This window comes from Manis javanica, chromosome 7, assembly GCF_040802235.1.
Source record: "Manis javanica isolate MJ-LG chromosome 7, MJ_LKY, whole genome shotgun sequence".
Classification (NCBI taxonomy): Eukaryota; Metazoa; Chordata; class Mammalia; order Pholidota; family Manidae; genus Manis; species Manis javanica.
The window spans coordinates 11,728,511-11,747,425 of record NC_133162.1 but is presented as its reverse complement, the minus strand read 5'-3'; the positions used below and the strand labels follow the sequence as shown (position 1 = coordinate 11,747,425).

The following is an 18,915-nucleotide window of genomic DNA, read 5'->3' as shown; positions in this document are numbered from 1 at the left end:
TGCTTACAGAGTTCCCAGCAGCCTTACCAGGTGAGTAAAGGTCACTACCTGGCAGCTGCAGGAACCTCAGGATGTCTTGGAGACCTCGAGAAGAGAGGAATTCACCCATATCTACAGGTACTGCAGGCAAAGCCTGATGGCAAGTCTGGCTTGGCTGTCTGGCCTCAAGTGGCCTTTAAAAGTTCAATCTGAAATTCCTTGCAAAAAGTTCCAAGAAAGCATATTTAAAAGAGCATATGTAATCAATTGCTCTTCTTGCTGCACTTATACAAATAATAAAGCCAACTGTTAATTATTTTCTTAACCTGGTTACTTCTAATAAAAATGAGGGTGATTTTAGAGAAAAATATTGTTTCAATAATGCAGCCTTATCCATACTAAACCTAATACTAGTCATTGAGATGTAAACTTGATCCAGAATTTTAGTTTCCCCATAATACCTGGCTATGATTCTCAATTAGACTCTTCATATTTCCAGTTCTCATATTCAGCCATGCATTCTTAATCTCATCAAGTTTGTCCTTCCAGAATAGAACCGCCAACCTTCCGAGGCCCTCTCAACTGACCAGTGATAGAAACCTAGCTGCACCCTTTACTGTGCCTCCTCTCAGCATGAAGCAGCCAGAGAGGTCATCGCCCCTTTTCTCTGGCAGCAGCTAGAGTCTCTATCTGTAGAAGAGAAAATGAAACAGAGACCATAAGCTTAGACAGAATAAAGTGAGAGCCTCTGGAGAAGGCAAGGCAAGATATTTGCAGTCAGAGCAATGTAACTACATGCTACAACACCTCCCCCGCCCCCCATGACGCCCCTTGTCAGCCAAAAACAGCCAGATCAAGTCGTCGCGCATTATGACCAAAAGGCTGGAATGTAAGGTTGAAGGCACTGGGGGGAGGGGTGAGCATGTCAGACACTGATGACGTGCCAAAGTCCCCTGCTGCTGCCCCTCCCAACCTGAAAAATGTGCCTTAGGCTAGCCAATCCTCACGCCGCTGTAAATCTAAGCTCTGCCTCCCCCTACCTTCTTTAAAAACCTGCTGCCTGCCCTGCTGGGCACGACTTTCCCAGCCTCCATTTCTGTAGACTGAGAAACCTCGCCCTGGAATTGCGTTCAAATAAACTGCCTGGCCCTTTGTTGCCTCTCATTGCCTGCTTATTTCAGCTAGAATTTATCTTACAAGCTCCTATTTCTACTAGCTAACGTTGTTGCCTTTCTATCATCCTATATCCTATATCCTGGATAGCTTCCTGATCAACAGTTGTACACAATCATGTTGAGAGAATAGATTAAGGCTGGGGGAGGGAAGGCTAGGAGGCAGATTTAGGGGCTCTGGTTTGTGTGATGGGAAGAGAAGCATGCGTAGGGGAACATGCCTGCTTTGCTTTGGGATCCACTGTGTTTGAGGTGTTGTCGCCCCACAAGGTGGAGATGCCATATGGATTCATGCACATGAATTCATGGGTGCTTTCTGGTGCAGACTGAAGGTAAAGCCAGGAGCATGGGCCATCTGCCAAGCGTGCTGTCACAGGGGCTTCTGCAGCCTGGAAGCAATTGGAGCACCTGAACCATGGGGATCAACCAATTCCAGAGAAAAAAAAAAGAACTGAAGAAGTGTATTGCCATCCAGCAAAGTATGAGTGTGGCCAACACGTTTTCACCAGAGAAACAAGCCCTGCATCTAGCTCTGCCACTCTTCCAGTGAGGAAATACAACCTGAAAATCAGAGCCCCCTGCCTCAGGAAGCCACCACTGCAGGTCAGAGTGGCCTGGGCAGGGCTGTTTCCCCTGCCACGATAAGGACTCTGGAAATATAACTGCCTTCATGCAGCCAGCTTGAAAACTCTGTGAGAAGCCTCAGGTGGGAGGAAACAAGGAGGTTACCAGAGAGCCAGCTGGAGGTTGGTGGGGCCTGTGCCTTCTTCCTTCCCTCTAATGAGAAGGTATCTCTGAGCAATAGGGCCATCGCTCAGAGAAGAGCAGGGGGCTCAGAGATGGCTTACAAATCAGCTGGGCTGAATCAGGGAGCAGAAAGAGTCTCTTACTTGTGACAGCAACTCAACTCGCATCACCAATGCAGCCCCTCTCACCTCCTGGCCTCCCAGGGCTTTGTAGGGAGCGGTGGGAATGACTATTCTGCCATCTATTCCCACAGTCCTTTCTGAACATGCAGCTGGGGAAGCTGGGAAAAGGATGGGACCAGTGCCAGGGCTGTTGGGGTCTGCCCAACTCCCTCAGCCCTCTGTTTTCTAATAGCCCCCAAAGCTAGGAAACCCTCAAGATATTGTAGAAGGATTCCCTCAGCTAAAGAGACCTGGAAATTGATGCCACATTGACTTCTGATTTGCTGTGCAACTACGGGAAATTACTGCCCTTCTCTGACTACTTTCTTTGTAAGATGCATAAAAGGCAGCACAGTGAAAGCCTCATGGAGAATGTTCCATGAATATTAGCTATTTTTATGATGATGATAATGATAATGTTAAATGGGGCATTTGGACTACTCTTTCCTACCTTGTAGCTGAACAAGCAGAACATCTGTTTGTAACAAACTGATGTAGGAATAATAATCATAGACACTGTTTATTGAGCACCTATGTGCCTGGCATTCAAGTCACAATCATTTCATCTACTTCACAGAAACACCTTGCAAAACTGACAAAACTAAAGGCAGAAACAGACAAACTTATCATAGTGGAACATTTTATTATCCCCCTGTCAGTAATTGATAGAGCAACTAGAGAAAGGATATGGAAGATCTGAACAAAACTCTCAACCAACTTGACCTATTTGATATTTATAGAGCCCTCTACCCAACAATAGCCAAACAATCATCCTTTTCCCCTGCAAATGGAACGTTCACCCCTATTTGGAAGATAACAAAAATGAGGCCCAGAGAGGTGAAGTAACTTGCCCAAGGCAACACAGTTAATGGCAGTGCTTGAATTGGAAACCACAAAAACAAGTCTCAATGCATTCTAAAAGGTTAAAATCATATAAAGAATGGCTCCTTACCAAAATGGAATTACAACTCTACAGTGTATTTTAAAGGGACTGCTCTAGATGGAAGTATGCCAAAGGCTAAATAGCTGTCACCAGAGAAAAGGAAACCACAGCAAAGAGGTAGACAGACCAAATACTAAGTAAATGCAAAATAAAATCAGCTGTCCAGAAAATCAGTCAGGGGAAACATAAAGATTACAGAATAAAACACCTAACATCTAAAGAGTGGAGGAGGAAGAAAAAGAAGGGAGAGAAATAAAGAATCATCAGACTGTATTTATAGTAGTGAAATAAGTGAGTTAAGTTAGACAGATAGTAAAGAAGCTGCCCTTAAACCTTTGGTAACCATGAATCCAAAGCCTGCAATGGCAATAAGTACATATCTATCAATAATCATCATAAATGTAAATGGACTGAATGCACCAATCAAAAGACACAGAGTAATAGAATGGATGAAAAAGCAAGATCCATCTATATGCTGCCTACAAGAGACTCACTTCAAACCCAAAGACATACACAGATTAAAAGAGAAGGGATGGAAAAAGATATTTCATTCAAACAATAGGGAGAAAAATGGAGGTGTTGCAGTACTTGTATCAGACAAAATATACTTCAAAACAAAGAAGAACATTATATAGAAATAAAGGGGTCCATCCAACAAGAGGATATAGCCATTATAAATATCTATGTACCCAACACAGGAGCACCTACATATGTGAAATAAATACAAACAGAGTGAAAGGGAGAAATAGAATACAATGCATTCATTTTAGGAGACTTCAACACACCACTCACTCCAAAGGACAGATCAATCAGACAGACAATAAGTAAGGACACAGAGGCACTGAACAACACACTGGAACAGATGGACCTAACAGACATCTACAGAACTCTACATCCAAAAGCAGCAGGATACACATTCTTCTCAAGTGCACATTGAACATTTTCCAGAATAGAACACACACTAGGCCACAAAAAGACCTCAGTAAATTCAAAAAGATTGAAATTCTACCAACCAACTTCTTAAATCACAAAGGTATAAAACTAGAAATAAACTGTACAAAGAAGACAAAAAGGCTCACAAACACATGGAGCCTTAACAACATGCTCCTAAATAATCAATGGATCAATGATCAAATTAAAACAGAGATCAAGCAATACATGGACACAAATGACAACAGCACAATGCCCCAACTTCTGTGGGATGTGAAGGCAGTTCTAAGAGGAAAGTATATAGCAATCCAGGCCTATTTAAAGAAGGAAGAACAATCCCAAATGAATAGTCTAAAGTCACAATTATTGAAACTGGTAAAAGAAGAACAAAGGAGACCCAAAGTCAGCAGAAGGACAGCCATAATAAAGACCAGAGAAGAAATAAATAAAATTGAGGAGAATAAAACAATAGAAAAAATAAATGAAACCAAGGGCTGATTCCTTGATAAAATAAAATAAATAAACCCCTAGCCAGACTTATTAAGAAAAAAGAGAATCTACATACACAAACAGAATCAGAAATGAGAAAGGAAAAATCATGACAGACACCACAGGAAAACAAAGAATTTTTAGAGAATACTATGAAAATCTGTATGTTAACAAGCTGGATAAACTAGAAGACATGGAAAACTTTCTAGAAAAATACAACCTTCCAAGACTGACCCAAGAAGAAACAGAAAATCTAAACAGACCAATTACCAGCAATGAAATTGAATTGGTAATCAAAAAACTACCCAAGAACAAAAACCACAGACCAGACGGATTCATCACTGAATTTTATCAGACACACAGAGAAGACATAATACCCATTCTCCTTAAAGTTTTCCAAAAACTAGAAGAGAAGGGAATACTTCCAAATCATTCTATGAAGCCAGCATCACTCTAATACCAAAACCAGGCAATGACACCACAAAAAAAGAAAACTACAAACCAATATCCCTGATGAACATAGATGCAAAAATACTCAACAAAATATTAGCAAACCAAATTCAAAAACAGATCAAGAGGATCATACACCATGATCAAGTGGGATTCATCTCAGGGAAGCAAGGATGGCAGAGCATTTGAAAATCCATCAACATCATCCACCACATTAACAAAAATAAGGGCAAAAACCACATGATCATCTCCATAGATGCTGAAAAAACATTTGACAAAATTCAACATCCATTCATGATAAAAACTCTCAATAAAATGGGTATAGAGGGCAAGTACCTCAATATAATAAAGGCCATATATGACAAACCCACAGCCAACATCATAGTTAACAGTGAGAAGCTGAAAGCTTTTCCCCTAAGATTGGAACAAGACAAGGATGCTGACTCTCCCCACTTTTATTCAACATAGTAATGGAGGTCCTAGCACAGCAATCAGGTAACACAAAGAAATAAAAGGCTTCCAGATTGGCAAGGAAGAAGTCAAAGTGTCTCTGTTTGCATATTCATGATATTATACATAAAAAAACCCTAAAGACTCCACTCCAAAACTACTAGAACTAATATCTAAATTCAGCAAAGTTGCAGGATACAAAATTAATACACAGAAATCTGTTGCATTCCTATAAACTAATGATGAACTAGCAGAAAGGGAAATCAGGAAAACAATTCCATTCACAATTGCATCAAAAAGAATAAAATATCTAGGAACAAACCTAACCAAGGAAGTAAAAGACCTATACCCTGAAAACTACAAGACACTCTTAAGAGAAACTAAAGAAGATACCAATAAATGGAAACACATCCCATGCTCATGGATAGGAAGAATTAATATTGTCAAAATGGCCATCCTGCCTAAAGCAATGTACAGATTCAATTCAATCCCTATCAAAATACTAACAGCATTCTTCAACAAACTGGAACAAATAGTTCTAAAATTCATATGGAACCACAAAAACTCCGAATAGCGAAAGCAATCCTGAGAAGGAAGAATAAAGCAGGGGCAATCTCACTTCCCAACTTCAAGCTCTACTACAAAGCCACAGTAATCAAGACAATTTGGTACTGACACAAGAACAGACCCATAGACCAGTGGAACAGAATAGAAAGTCCAGATATTAACCCAAGTATATATCATCAGTTAATATACGATAAAGGAGCCATGGATATACAATGGGGAAATGACAGCCTCTTCAACAGCTGGTGTGGGCAAAACTGGACAGCTACATCTAAGAGAATGAAACTGGATCACTGTCTAACTCCATGCACAAAAGTAAACTCGAAATGGATCAAAGAACTGAATGTAAGTCATGGAACCATAAAACTCTCAGAAGAAAACATAGGCAAAACTCTCCTGAATATAAACATGAACAACTTATTCATGAACATATCTCCAAGGGCAAGGGAAACAAAAGCAAAAATGAACAAGTGAGACTATATCAAACTAAAAAGCTTCTGTACAGCAAAGGACACCATCAGTAGAACAAAAAGGCATCCTACAGTATGGGAGAATACATTCATAAATGACACATCCAAAAACAGGTTGACAAGCAAAATATACAAAGAGCTCACACACCTCAACAAACAAAATGCAAATAACCAATTAAGAAATGGGAAGAGGACCTGAACAGACACTTCTCCAACGAAGAAATTCAGATGGCCAACAGGCACATGAAAACATGCTCCAAATCACTAGTCATAAGCGAAATGCAAATTAAAACCACAATGAGATATCACCTCACACCAGTTAGGATGGCCAGCATCCAAAAGACAAACAACAACAAATGTTGGTGAGAATGTGGAGAAAGGGGAACCCTTCTACACTGCTGGTGGGAATGTAAATTAGTTCAACCATTGTGGAAAGCAATAAGGAGGTTCCTCAAAAAGCTCAAAATAAAAATACCATTTGACCCAGGAATTCCACTTCTAGGAATTTACCATGAGAATGCAGGAGTCCAGTTTGAAAAAGACATATGCACCCCTATGTTTATCGCAGCACTATTTACAATAGCCAAGAAATGGAAGCAACCTATGTGTGCATGAGTAGATGAATGGATAAAGAAGATGAGGTACATATACACAATGGAATATTATTCAGCCATAAGAAGAAAACAAATCCTACCATTTGTAACAACATGGATGGAGCTAGAGGGTATTATGCTCAGTGAAATAAGCCAGGCAGAGAAAGACAAGTATCAAATGATTTCACTCATCTGTGGAGTATAAGAACAAAGAAAAACTGAAGGAACAAAACAGCAGCAGACTCACAGAACCCAAGAATGGACTAATAGTTACCAAAGGGAAAGGGACTGGGGAGGATGGGTGGGAAGGGAGGGATAAGGGGAAAAATTTCAATTAGCACATGTAGTGTGGGGGTGGGGCACGGGGAAGGTAGTACAGCACAGAGAAGAGAAGTAGTGATTCTGCAGCATCTTAGTACACTGATGGACAGTGACTGTAATGGGGTGCGTGGTGGGGACTTGATAATGGGGGGGCATCTAGTAACCATGATGTTGCTCATGTAATTGTATATTAATGATACCAAAATAAAAATAATAAAAATTAATAAATAAATAATAAACTCTCCTCCCTTGGGCAGAGATTGGGGAAGAGCAACCTTGGCTGAGTATCCATGTATGCCAGACTCTGAGGCAGGTGCTCAGTTATACTGAGAGATCTGCTCTCTCGTCTGTCAAGCCTGTGGGTAACTTGGGGTCTTTGCTTACAAGCAAGAGAACCTGTCTGGAGATGTGAGCAAAGAGGCTTCTATGGGAAGAAGATTGGTTAGCTCAGGCAAGTGACAAGAGAACCACGGAACCTGGACCTGGGCAGGTCTGAGGATCTTAAGAACGGCATCTCTCAAGAGTCTCAAAAGGGCTAGCCTGCCAGGATGAGGATCGCTGATCATTCTAACTGTGTCCCCACTTGGTGTCACTTAGATTGGCCCAGTTTGGTCACATGATCACTCTGGCCAGGGGAGGGCAGGCCCTTGGTTTTTTCCCCTCTGCTAATGCACCTGGTGGAAAAGTCAATTCCCCAGAAGGAAATCAAGGAGCTGTTTCCAAAAGAGGGAGAAGAGATGTTGCACGGCCGATAAACAGCCAATGAGCTGCAGGAGTCTTGTAATTACACCCATTTACAGATGAGGAAGCCGGGGCCCAAACAGGTTAAATCATTTTCCTAGGGCCACACACTTAGGGCAGAACTGAGATTCCAGTCCCATCATTTGGGCTTCAAAGCCCATGGATTTGCCATATACTGTTCCGTGTCCCCAGAGAATGCGAGCTAGCAAGGGGAATATCACCCCCAGTGTCAGAGCCCTGCCTGAGTTTTTCCTCTGTGCACTGGTCATCTGAAAGCTACAGCTTCTCAAAATTTCCATGCACTCTCAGCCCAGATTGAAATTAAGGCTGTGACCAAGCTCAGGACTTACTGCCATGACGTGGGACGCAGCAGGAATAATTGTCTTATTATAACAGGTCCAGAGACATAATTTCTCAAACTGGCTGGCTGGAGTACGTGCCAGGGAAAGGCAAATGAAGTTGCCCCTGTAGAGACTAATCAAATAATAAATGGCAGACACACTCCTGAGCAAGCTGGTTCATGATTAAGTAGCTCTGGGAGCTGTTAAGGACTCTAAGCCTGAGACAGCCGGGCCTGTGACCTGCCTTTGTGCCCTCCCCTCTCAGAGTGCCAAGGCGCCATTATCCTGGCGGGGAGCAGGGAGGGGCAAGGAAATTGGGTTTCAAATGGGAAGCTTTCAGAATAAATAAAAAGAGTTTGTTCATCTCTTGAAGAGCCCTATTGAGCACACTTTCAATAAAACATTTTAAATACAATCTCCTGGTAGTCTTATTACCATGATAATGGCCAATATTTAGGCTGCACTTTTCTCCCAGAGAGCCTGGGACAGGCAGGGAGGGGCTACATTTGTAGAAATATCTTCGATCCAAGAAGTGCCTTCTTAACAAGGAGCAGGCAGCTTGCAACAGGCCTGAATGTATTTCAAATAAAGAGGGAGCTGGCACTGGGAGCCAGTCCCCTGTTGCCTAACTTCAAGTTCAAAGTGCATGTGTGAGTGTGCATGCATGTGAGTCTGTGAGAGTGTGTGTGTGTGTGTGTGTGTGAGAGTGTATGTGTCCAACAGTGAACAGGACAGCCCTGAACAGGAACCATCCAACCGAGCACACACCAGGGCTCTCACCTTTGGCTCTGCTGACACTTGGGGCCACCTAATTCTTTGTTGTGGGGACTGTCCTGTGCATTGGGGGATTGTTGGCAACACCTAGGGCCCCTGCCCTCTAGATACCAGTAGCACCCCCAAACCCTGTCTCTCTTCAGCAACTTTATCCTTCTCAAGCCCAGCCTGGCCCATCTGACCAGCAACCTTGACAGTCTAGCTCAGAACCTGCTGGGCTGCAGGCCAAACTGGGCCTGTTTGGTTTGGTTTGCCAGTGTCTTAAAGGCTTAAATCGGCAAGCTACCAGCAGAACAAGTTCAAATTTCCATCTAGTCCTGTAACTCCCAAAGTTGAGGACACAGCTGACCTCTCTGGTGTGGCAGGGAGAGGCCTGCAGCATCCTGAGCCTGGCTGAGGTGAGACCGGGGAATGGCCACACCCAGCCTCCCTGCCAGTCCTGTGCCGCAGAGCCCACATCTCCAGCAGCCCTGCCGGCACAGAGGCCAAGGCCCTGGGGGTGCTCCCATCCCCACGCGGGACCACAGCCTCCTCCCCGTGGGCTGAGCTACATTCTCCAGGTGCTCAGGAGCAGGCAGTTCTTCTGGGAGCTTGCTTCTCGCCTCTCCCGACACTCGTACCATTCTCAAGATGCTGCCATAGGAACTTGCCAGGCAGAGGTTAGTGCGTTTTCAATGTGACAAGGAATAATGGCACTGAGTCAGACGGGCGGTCGGACTGTTTTTCAGCTCAATTTTTCAAATTAGAGCTGGGAAAGCATCTGTCCCCCGCACCTCACCCACAGCCCAGGCCCAGGCTGGCTGATTTCAGTTCCCCACCACCGCCTCCCCAGCACAGTTTTCTCTAAAATAGAAAAATTCTGCTTCCAATTAGAGGACAACAGGCTCAGCTCCCTCACTGGAGCTGTTCACAACATCAGCTGGGTGCTGAGGTGGGACCACTGAGCTCCCCAACCCACAGGCTATCAAAGCCTTGGTGCCTGTGCCTGTGCCTGTGCCTGGCACCGGCTGGGAACAGGGGCCCTGCAGCCTCTGGAGGGGGTCCCCAAGACAGAAAGGAAGTGCTGGCCTTGGAAAACTGTGATGAGTTCCCCTACTGCCCTGCTGGGCACTGCCCCTCTCCAGCTGAGTCCCTCCCTCTTGCAGCCCCCAACCTTTTCCATCCCCCACTCCCCAGGTCCCCCTTCCTCCCAATTCCCAAAGAGAGCACAATGATGAAGAACCAGCCACCCGACAGCGACTGGACAGCACCTGGCATCATCCTGAGCCTCTTACACAGACCGTGTCACTTAATACTCTATCCATCTCAGTGTGGCACGTCCTGTCTCCCTCCACAAATGAGTAAAAGGGGATGCAGAGAGCTCAAGGGAACTGCCCAGAGGGGAAGTGGCGGCAGTGGGCTTTGAACCCAGTGCACCTGCTCTCATGTGATACAGTAGCCCAGACCTGTGGGGAAGGCTCCAGGTGTGTGGGGGCCCAGGGAGGGCAGCTCACCAGGGAGGGAATGAACAGCCTCTGCAGTAAACTCCACTCTAACATGCACATCTGACACTTTGATGGGGTCAGTGGTCATGGGAGGGGGCAGTTCCCACACTCATCAGCTGTCAGAGGGCACAGGCCGACCTGCCGGTTGTGGGTCTCTGTACACCACTGTGAGCCTCCTGCCCAGACAGGGCGCCTGCCGGAGAGGTCCCCACAGCTGGCCCCGGACCACGCTTGGCCCTGCCTCCTCCCTAGGAGGAAGCTGGGGGCCCTCGGCTGAAGTCCATCTCCAGGGATGTCCCAACCCTGGGTCTACGTTCAGCCTTTGAGTGAAGCCCAGCCCACACCCCAGAGGCTGCTTCATCGCCAAAAACCTGATAATTTCCACTCCAATTTCCTCGCTTTTTAAGCCTCTGACACCTGCTCCATGCAGCCTATTCCTCACTCTCCTGTCCACTGAAGACCAGGGGACAGGGAGGGAAGGGACATCAAGATGTGAAGGACTCCCCGAGGCACCAGTCCAGCCCCAGTCCCTCACCAGAACCAAAAGGCTGAAGACCAGGTTCAGGTCTGTCTCCCTCCAATCCTGACCAACCTCAGGGCTCAACTGGGTCGTCTCTGGAATTGACATGAAAGCTACCAGCCTGCCCAAAAGCAGAGGTCTGGACCAGAGGACCTCCTAAAGGTGTGTCCTGCTCCCCAAGTCTCCAGTGGGCTGATCTTGGGTCAAGTACCTTCCCCCCAGGTCACAAGTAGCTCCAGATACCTTCAGGAGCCCCACGAAGGCTGTGAGACCTCATCCTTCTCCTGGTTTCCTGGGTGGTCACTGCAGCGGCCCCTCCCCTGCTAACCAGGCTACCCCCACCATGCAGCGATGCAGCCCAGCCCCACAGGGGAGAGAGCTTCTCCAGGTGAGCTGCTGTCCCCTGGGCTCCTGATGATGCTCCTTTAATGCAGCCTGGATGTGCCACTGCCGCCCTGCGCCAGCACCTGGTCCTTCGTCAGCAGGAAGGTGTCCTTTAGGGAACCGGCAGCAGGAACAGCAGGATTGGGTATCTGTTCTCTGGCCTCTGATGACTCAATGGGTCTCAAGAAATGGCCTTTGACCTCCTTTCCTGCCACTGTCAAGGGAGGGAGATGGGGCAGGGGAATCCTCAGATTCCCCTACTAGGGGATAGGGGAATGGGGGCACTGTGTCCAACTCCCAGCCCGACCTGGGCTTCTTCTGGGCAGTCTGTGTGAGGCTGAATGATCTCCCCAGGAAGGAGATCCCAGTGCATCAGGGGCTGCTGAGCCACAGGCAGGGGTCTGCTGGCTAGCTGACCACACAGAGCCCACAACATCTCCTGGTCTGATAGCCTGGCTGTGCAGCATTGGGCAAGTTGCTTAACTTCTCTGAACCTTGTGTTCCTCAACTGCCAAATGCAGCTTTTAGATAAAAAGATCTAGTTTTCAAACAATTTTAGTAGCAGAATCTCCAACTAAATAAGAAGTGAAGGCAGAGCCTGATAAATTTGGGGATCTCTGGGACAGTCAGGGAGCTCACCCAAAGACCTACCTATATGGTTCATCTCTCCAGGGCTGGCAAGAGACTTCACTGTGGACATCAAAAGCAGTCCATTTACTGAGAATCATTTTGCCAAATATAAAATCATCCAAAGGAATTGAAAATATCTTACATGGAAAATTAACATAAATGCTAAAATTCTCAAATGAAATGCTGGTAATTGGCTTTCTGCTGATGAATTGTCTTAAGCAAAAGTGAGCTTTCCTCTAATCCATTACTAAGTATTGCATTTGCCAAAACAAACAGAAACTCTGATTATGCAGACAAATTGGTCATTTGGCAAATTGATTGGTGAGTTTTCTTAGAATTAAATTCTAGTGCCCCTCCAGACTCACTGACTCAGAATCAGCATTTTAAACAAAATCTCCAGGGTATTCCAACTGCTCTTCAAGTTTGAGAAGTGCTAATTTACAGCAATGGTTTTCAGCCTTGACTACACATTAGAATCGTGAAACCATGACCTCAAAGAAACATCTGCATCCCCATGTTCCCTCAACATTATTCACAATAGCCAAGACATGGAAACGATCTGAGTGTCTGCTGATGGATGAATTAATAAAGAAAATGTGACATATGTGCAAACACATACGTGCGTACATATATAGATAGAATGAAATATTATTCAGCCATAAAAATGCAGGAAATCCTGCTTTTGTAACAACATGAATAAAACCTGAGGGTATTATGCTAAGTGAATTAAGTCAGAGAAAGATACTGCATGACACTTATATGTGGATTCTGAAAAAGCCAAATTCATAGAAACTGAGAGTACAGAGTGGTGGATGCCAGAGACGTGTAGGGGTGGGGGAAAGGGGATCTGGTGTGTGGCATGGTGACTGTAGTTAACGAGGTCTTGAGTGTCCTCACTTCCACAACAACAAATAGTACCTATGCGGGTGATGGATGTGTTACAGATCTTACTGTGTGTGTAATCACTTTGCAATAGGTACGTGCATCAAATCATCACACTGTACTCCTGAAACTTACACGGTGTTATATGTTAATTCTATCTCAATAATGCGGGGAGCAGGGGAGAGAAGGAAAAAGGATCACCTGAGGAGTTTTTAAAGTGATCCGTGCCCTGGTGCTAGCCCCAGAAGGTCTGATATCCCGAGCTGGCTGAGGTCCAAGCTCCCTCAACAACGCGAATACGCAGCCAGGGCCCTCAGTGCTCCACAGCCCTGCGACCTCCGAGGCTTATCTGGAGGCACTTATTTATTTATTTCTCCATCCTCTCCCTCCCTTTTCGCTCTCCTGAGGACCGAGGAACTACAAGCTGTGGCAGATGCTCTCAGTGGCACCTGATTTCTGTCACCTGCTGCTGACTGTCACAACAAGCCATCAGCCAGTGAGATGTATCCCTTACAAAACAACCCATTAATTAGCAAGCGTCCTTCCTCACCATATTTCATGGGGTTACTTACTGGAGGGTAACAGTCTGAGAAGCTGTCCTGCAGACTGCAGGCTAATGGTACCCAACCAGGAGTGTGGTCAGCAGCAGTGGGGACACAGGCGGGACCAGCCCTCACTGACCACTTACTTCTTCACCTACTCTCAGGTCCATGAGCAGGTTGGAGAGGAGGGCCCTGTCTGGACAAAGATCAGAGGGCAGCCAGGGTGAGAGAGAGGCTGCTGGGAGTGGGAGGGAGTTGTGTGCCTATTTCTCTTTGTGCCTATCTGCCACGTGGGGCCAAGGACAGTAGCTAAGCCTTCGGGTTGTAGGGAGGAGTAAGGATCGGAATAGCCACAAGGTGCCTGGAGCCCTGAGAGTCCTGTTAGCTAAACCGTTGTCAGGACAAGCCTGGAAAGGTTTGTCTGTACTTCCTGTGAGCCTGGCCCCTTCCAGGGTTCAAGAGCACTTTACCAAATTATTTATTTTAATTCTCAAAACAACACTTTTTGTTGGATGCTAGTAACACTCTCCCTTTAAACATGAGGAAATCTGGTCAGAGTGGCCAAGTAATATGTCCAAGTTACACTGGTAGGAAGAAGTGGGGCCTGAATTTGAACCTGGCTACTAACTCCATTGCCCCCTACCATTCTGTGCAAAGCCACTGAACTGATAGGACCTCAGCCTTACTGGGTACAAACAGGTTGTGTCCAACAGGGTCTTGAAATATTAAGAATGGTTCAGTCTCCCAGAGCACAGGACCCTCCGGCTCTAAGTAGTTTTATCGCTTCTAGTGCTGTGCTGTCCAATACAGTAGCCACTAGCCACATGTGGCTATTGACTTGTATATTAAGATTCACTAAAATTAAATAAAAATTCAGTTCTTCAGTTGCACTAACCACATTTCAAGGGCTCAAAAGCTACACATGGCCAGTGGTCACCATGTTGGACAGTGCAGATAGATGTAGAATACTCCCATCTTCACATAAAGTTCTACTGGACAGCACTGCCCTAGAGCCTTGACTGAACTTTTCTCTATAATTTCCTGTATTTTTTTCCAAATAAAAAGAAGAAAGGGAACCTTAATCCAGTACCATGAAAAAGACAGGGCTAGTTAAATGAAGAAAACATAAATGTCTCCTAAACAGGTGAAAAGGTGCTCAGATCCATCAACCTTAGAGAAAAGCAAATTAAAATATACTGAGATACCATAGTTTACTTATCTGATTGGAAATAACCCAGAAAGTTAGTAGCATATTCTATTATGGGACTGTGGCTCTCAGACACACATAGGCAGGAGTCTAAGTTGGACCCTTCTAAAGAGGGCTATTTGGCAATAGCAAGCCAAATTTTAAATGCACATACCATTTTATTCATTGATTTCACTTCTGGGAATTAATCTTAGAGATAGACCTGTTGGTGTTCCAAATGGAAGACACATAGGATTTTCATTGCAGGGGGTGTATATCAGGCAAAGATTAGAAGTACCCAATATTCACGTATAGGGGACCAGCTGAATGCAGCAATACAATGGAATACTATGCAGCTGTGAAAAGAATGAGGGTGTGCTCTTTGCACTGTAAGGAGAAAATGTCCAAGCAAGGTGAAGGACAATGTGTAGAGGGGATTGAATTAGAATATACATTTATATTTGCTTGTATTTGCATATCCTTACTATAAAAGGGACAGAAGAAGCTAATTAACATTGTTAGTTATCAGTAGACGAAGGAAAGGTGGGGAGACTCTGGCAAGAGGAGAAGTAGGTGTAAGATTGAGAATTTTCACTCCTTTTTAATTTGTTTTCACATTTTTAAATCTTAGAACCATGTGAATGATTCTATACAAAAGACTGAATAGAAAATAAAAGACATATAGCAACCTTACTGGAGACACGGTGTTTAACCCCCACACATCTGCAAGCAGGGGGCCTCGCCTCATCTCTTCAACAGTTGGTATGTGTCCCTGCCTTCTATCTGCTGAGCAGTAGAAACTGATGGCTGCCCATCAATTTACTCCACTTTCTCCAGTGTCAATGTTCTGCATCCTTAACAAATCTGGAATTTCCCCAGTCCAGGTCACAACTCAAACTTCAGATAATTTTCTACCTTGAGTTCCAGAGAACCACTCTAGACAAGGAACAAGGAAGCCTGATCCTGTCACTAGGCTGTTGTGTGGTCCTGGGCTAGGTACTTTCCCTGCTGGGCGTCAGTTTCCTCATCTGTAAGAGAGCCTGTTCTTTGGACTACAGGCAGGAGTCCATCTGTATGAGATGTTCTTCTTAAAAATATAATCCTTAGTATCCATGTAAGAAATATATGTGCGCATACTCATGCACACACCCATGTATTTACTCACCCATCTGACCACTGAGGGGGTCCCCACAGAGGCTATGCCATAGGCAGCTCCTGAAGGCCCCTGAAACATGCCAGCCCACACCATGCTCCTTGAGGGCCCAGGTGACAAGATGAAACACCAACGCAGAGAAGGATGCTCTTCATAGTTCTTCAAAGAGCCCAGCACCCATTAGGCACCAGGAGGGCCCAGGTGGGTCCTAAAAGAGAAACAGCTGCTATGTGATAGAGGCCATGACACTCCACAGAGGCATCGCATGCCCAGGAGACTCCCCAGTGCCCAGCAGGCTCAAGTCTGATTATGATCACCTGGGAAACCCCTCCTGGGTTTCCCCAAAATACCTGTGGCAGGATGTACAGTTAGGGGATGCCATAGATGCTGGTGTCACTCTCCAGATCCCCTTTCCCAGGCTGGTGACCCACCCCACAGTGCTCCATCCAGTTGCCCTCAGAGAGGGGAGCTGCCTCACTAAATAAGGCCCTGGGAGTTATGCTCCCCTCCAGGCAGGGGCAGTGGAGTGACTAATATGGGTACAAAAGGCCAACCCCAGTGCCTCAGGTAGGACGACTCTGTGGGACCACACACTCCAGAGCTCTGTGGGATCAAGTGGAAGCCAGACTTACACCAAAGCACATTTTTGCTGGGGTCCTTCCCCTACCCTCTCCTGCTTCTCTTGCTCCCTGCAAGCTTTTTCCTGGACACCACCCCCGGCAACACAGAGTCCTCATATCAGGCCCTGCTTCTAGGGAACCTGACCCAAGACAAGGAATGAAAATCCTTGTAGGAGCTACTCCTATCCAGCCAGTGGGATTCTGAGAGGCCTCCCAGCTCTGATGTCCAGGCCCGACTCCCACCAGTCACCTAGGAAAGAGCCAACCCTGGGCATGCAGAAGGTCCCCCAGAGAAGCACGGGCAGCTGCAGGCTGACTGGGGAATTATGGGTTGTTCTGGTGTCGCTAGTGACTCATTGGCAGCCCTGCTGAAGGTCTCAATTGGGGAATGCGTGTGTGCTGCATCGTTTAAGAATTCTCACAAGGTCAGTTGCCCCACGTTACAAGCTGGAAGGAGGTCCTGGCACTAGGACAATGGCATTCCAGTTGGAACCCTGGAGTTCCGAGGTCCTGCCCTGCTCTTCTTTCCCATGGGCCCCCCACCCAGGGAGCCATTCTCCAAATAAGAGCAGATGGAAGTCAAAGCACCACTTCATTCACACCTGAGCTAGCAGCCAATGGCCCCATGGGACAGTGGTCCCAGGAGAAGCCAGATTGACCAGGAGGCCTCTCAGCACCTCGATTCCCCAACTGGAACCGAAGTGATGATGGCTGGGGCTGGACAACAGACCTAAGACAGGACTAATGAGACCACCAGCACCTGGCCTGGAGGCAGCCCCTGACCCTGCGTGTTCACCTCAGCCCTGGGGCTGCGGAGCAGTGCTGCCAGAGAACCTGCTGCAGGAATGGAAGCCACGTGGGCCTACTGACCACCTGAAATGCGGCTGGTGCACCTGAGAGCTGAATGTTTAATTTAATTCCAAATGAATAGCCACACGTGCTAGCGGCTCCTGTTCTGGCGGCACTGCTCTCCCAGGCATGTAGTTCATCCCTCTGTAACAATCTGTTCTGAGTGGCGACTCAGAGGTGTTAAGGCACATTTAAACCGTGCTCAGTATGAGCCGACCCACTGTTTAATGAGGCGTAGAAGTGTGTAAGGCACCTCCAAAAGAACTCCTGAAAAGATGGTAAACCTGTCAGCCTCCCCAGGGATGAGCTCAGAGGGGCGGGACACAGCCAATGCCCCAGTCCCAGTCATATGCTCGGAAGATTTAGGACTCCCTCTGGCACGAAAGAGACACTCAGCAAAGAATTGCTGTGCTACTGTGGGCTAACCTCTCCGAGGCTCACAGAGCTACTGGGAGGATGAAGCGGATCACGCATGCAGAGAGAGTGCAGCATGGTGCTCAAGCAATGCAGGCATGGGAGGACGGAAAGTCCACCTGCCCCAGTGACCGGTCTGGTGTCATTTATGGGTCATCAGTGTGTCTGCAGAGAGAATCCTAAGCAGCTGGCAGTGTGGCTTTGTGCCCGCCCAGGCTCTGCTTGCCAGAGGTCCCCTTTCCTGCGCTCCTGTTCCTGCACGGCATCTGCAGGATGCTGTCTATGCTCCCTAGCTCCTGCTCTACTCATCTCTCTGGAGCGTCACAATGGGGAGCCCCAAGAACAGGCAGGGTGGAGGCAGCTCTGCCCACAGCATCCTGCCTCCCAGATGGTGCCCCCCCCCATCCCATGCCAGGCAGCCTCAGATCCTCTCAGCAGGACACGTCCTGGGTCTATGCTCTGTAGACAATCCCCATGTTGTTCCCCAATGTCCAAACCACTGCTGATGGCATTTGAGGCCCCTGGTGATGAGCCCACTGGCCCAGAACTCAGGGCCTAAGAGTCCACCAGACCTGCCTTATTTCCCCTCCGGGCCTGGCCTCATACCAAGAGGCCGATGGAGCTGCTTGAATGACACCCCTCTTCATGTCACTCACTGCTCTCCCCAACCCCAAACTCACAGACTGAGAAGTACAAGGGCAAGAACAGAGAAACTACCAGGCTCCATCTCCTTCCCCTGGATAATGAATGGAACCAGGCCTGGTTGCCAGAGTACCCATTCAAAATGCATTTCTTTGAGGAAATCAAGAATCCTGTTTATGCCCATTAATCTATACTAATAAAGCCCTTGACTACAGAGGGCTCTGGGGAGCTCCATTCCAAAGGCCTCCCCTCCCATCCCATCTCCAGCTAGCTGGGTGATCTCTCCACCCTAACTGGGCCAGCAGACAAGCGGCTCCCAGGGCTGAGCAGCCACCAAGATGTGGGGGCTGCACACTGAGCTGCAGCAGGGGCTCACAGGGCTGGCAGGAGAAGAGGGACCCTGGCCAGGGCCCTGTCAGGACTCCTGTCCGGGGAAGCTGAGAACCCTCAGGGGGATTCCAGGAAATAGAATGTGTACCCTGTG

At 46.7% G+C, this 18,915-nt stretch overlaps 1 protein-coding gene across 1 annotated transcript in view; it reads right to left on the bottom strand.

Moving 5' to 3' along the window:
* The window catches only part of PRLHR (prolactin releasing hormone receptor), a 53,999-nt gene extending 37,891 nt beyond the window's left edge, over positions 1-16,108 (bottom strand). Inside the window, exon 1 of the transcript XR_012132992.1 lies at positions 15,919-16,108. The gene's annotated coding sequence lies outside the window, so the exon portion shown is untranslated. The remainder of the gene's footprint in view (positions 1-15,918) is intronic.
* Positions 16,109-18,915: the final 2,807 nt, after the last annotated feature.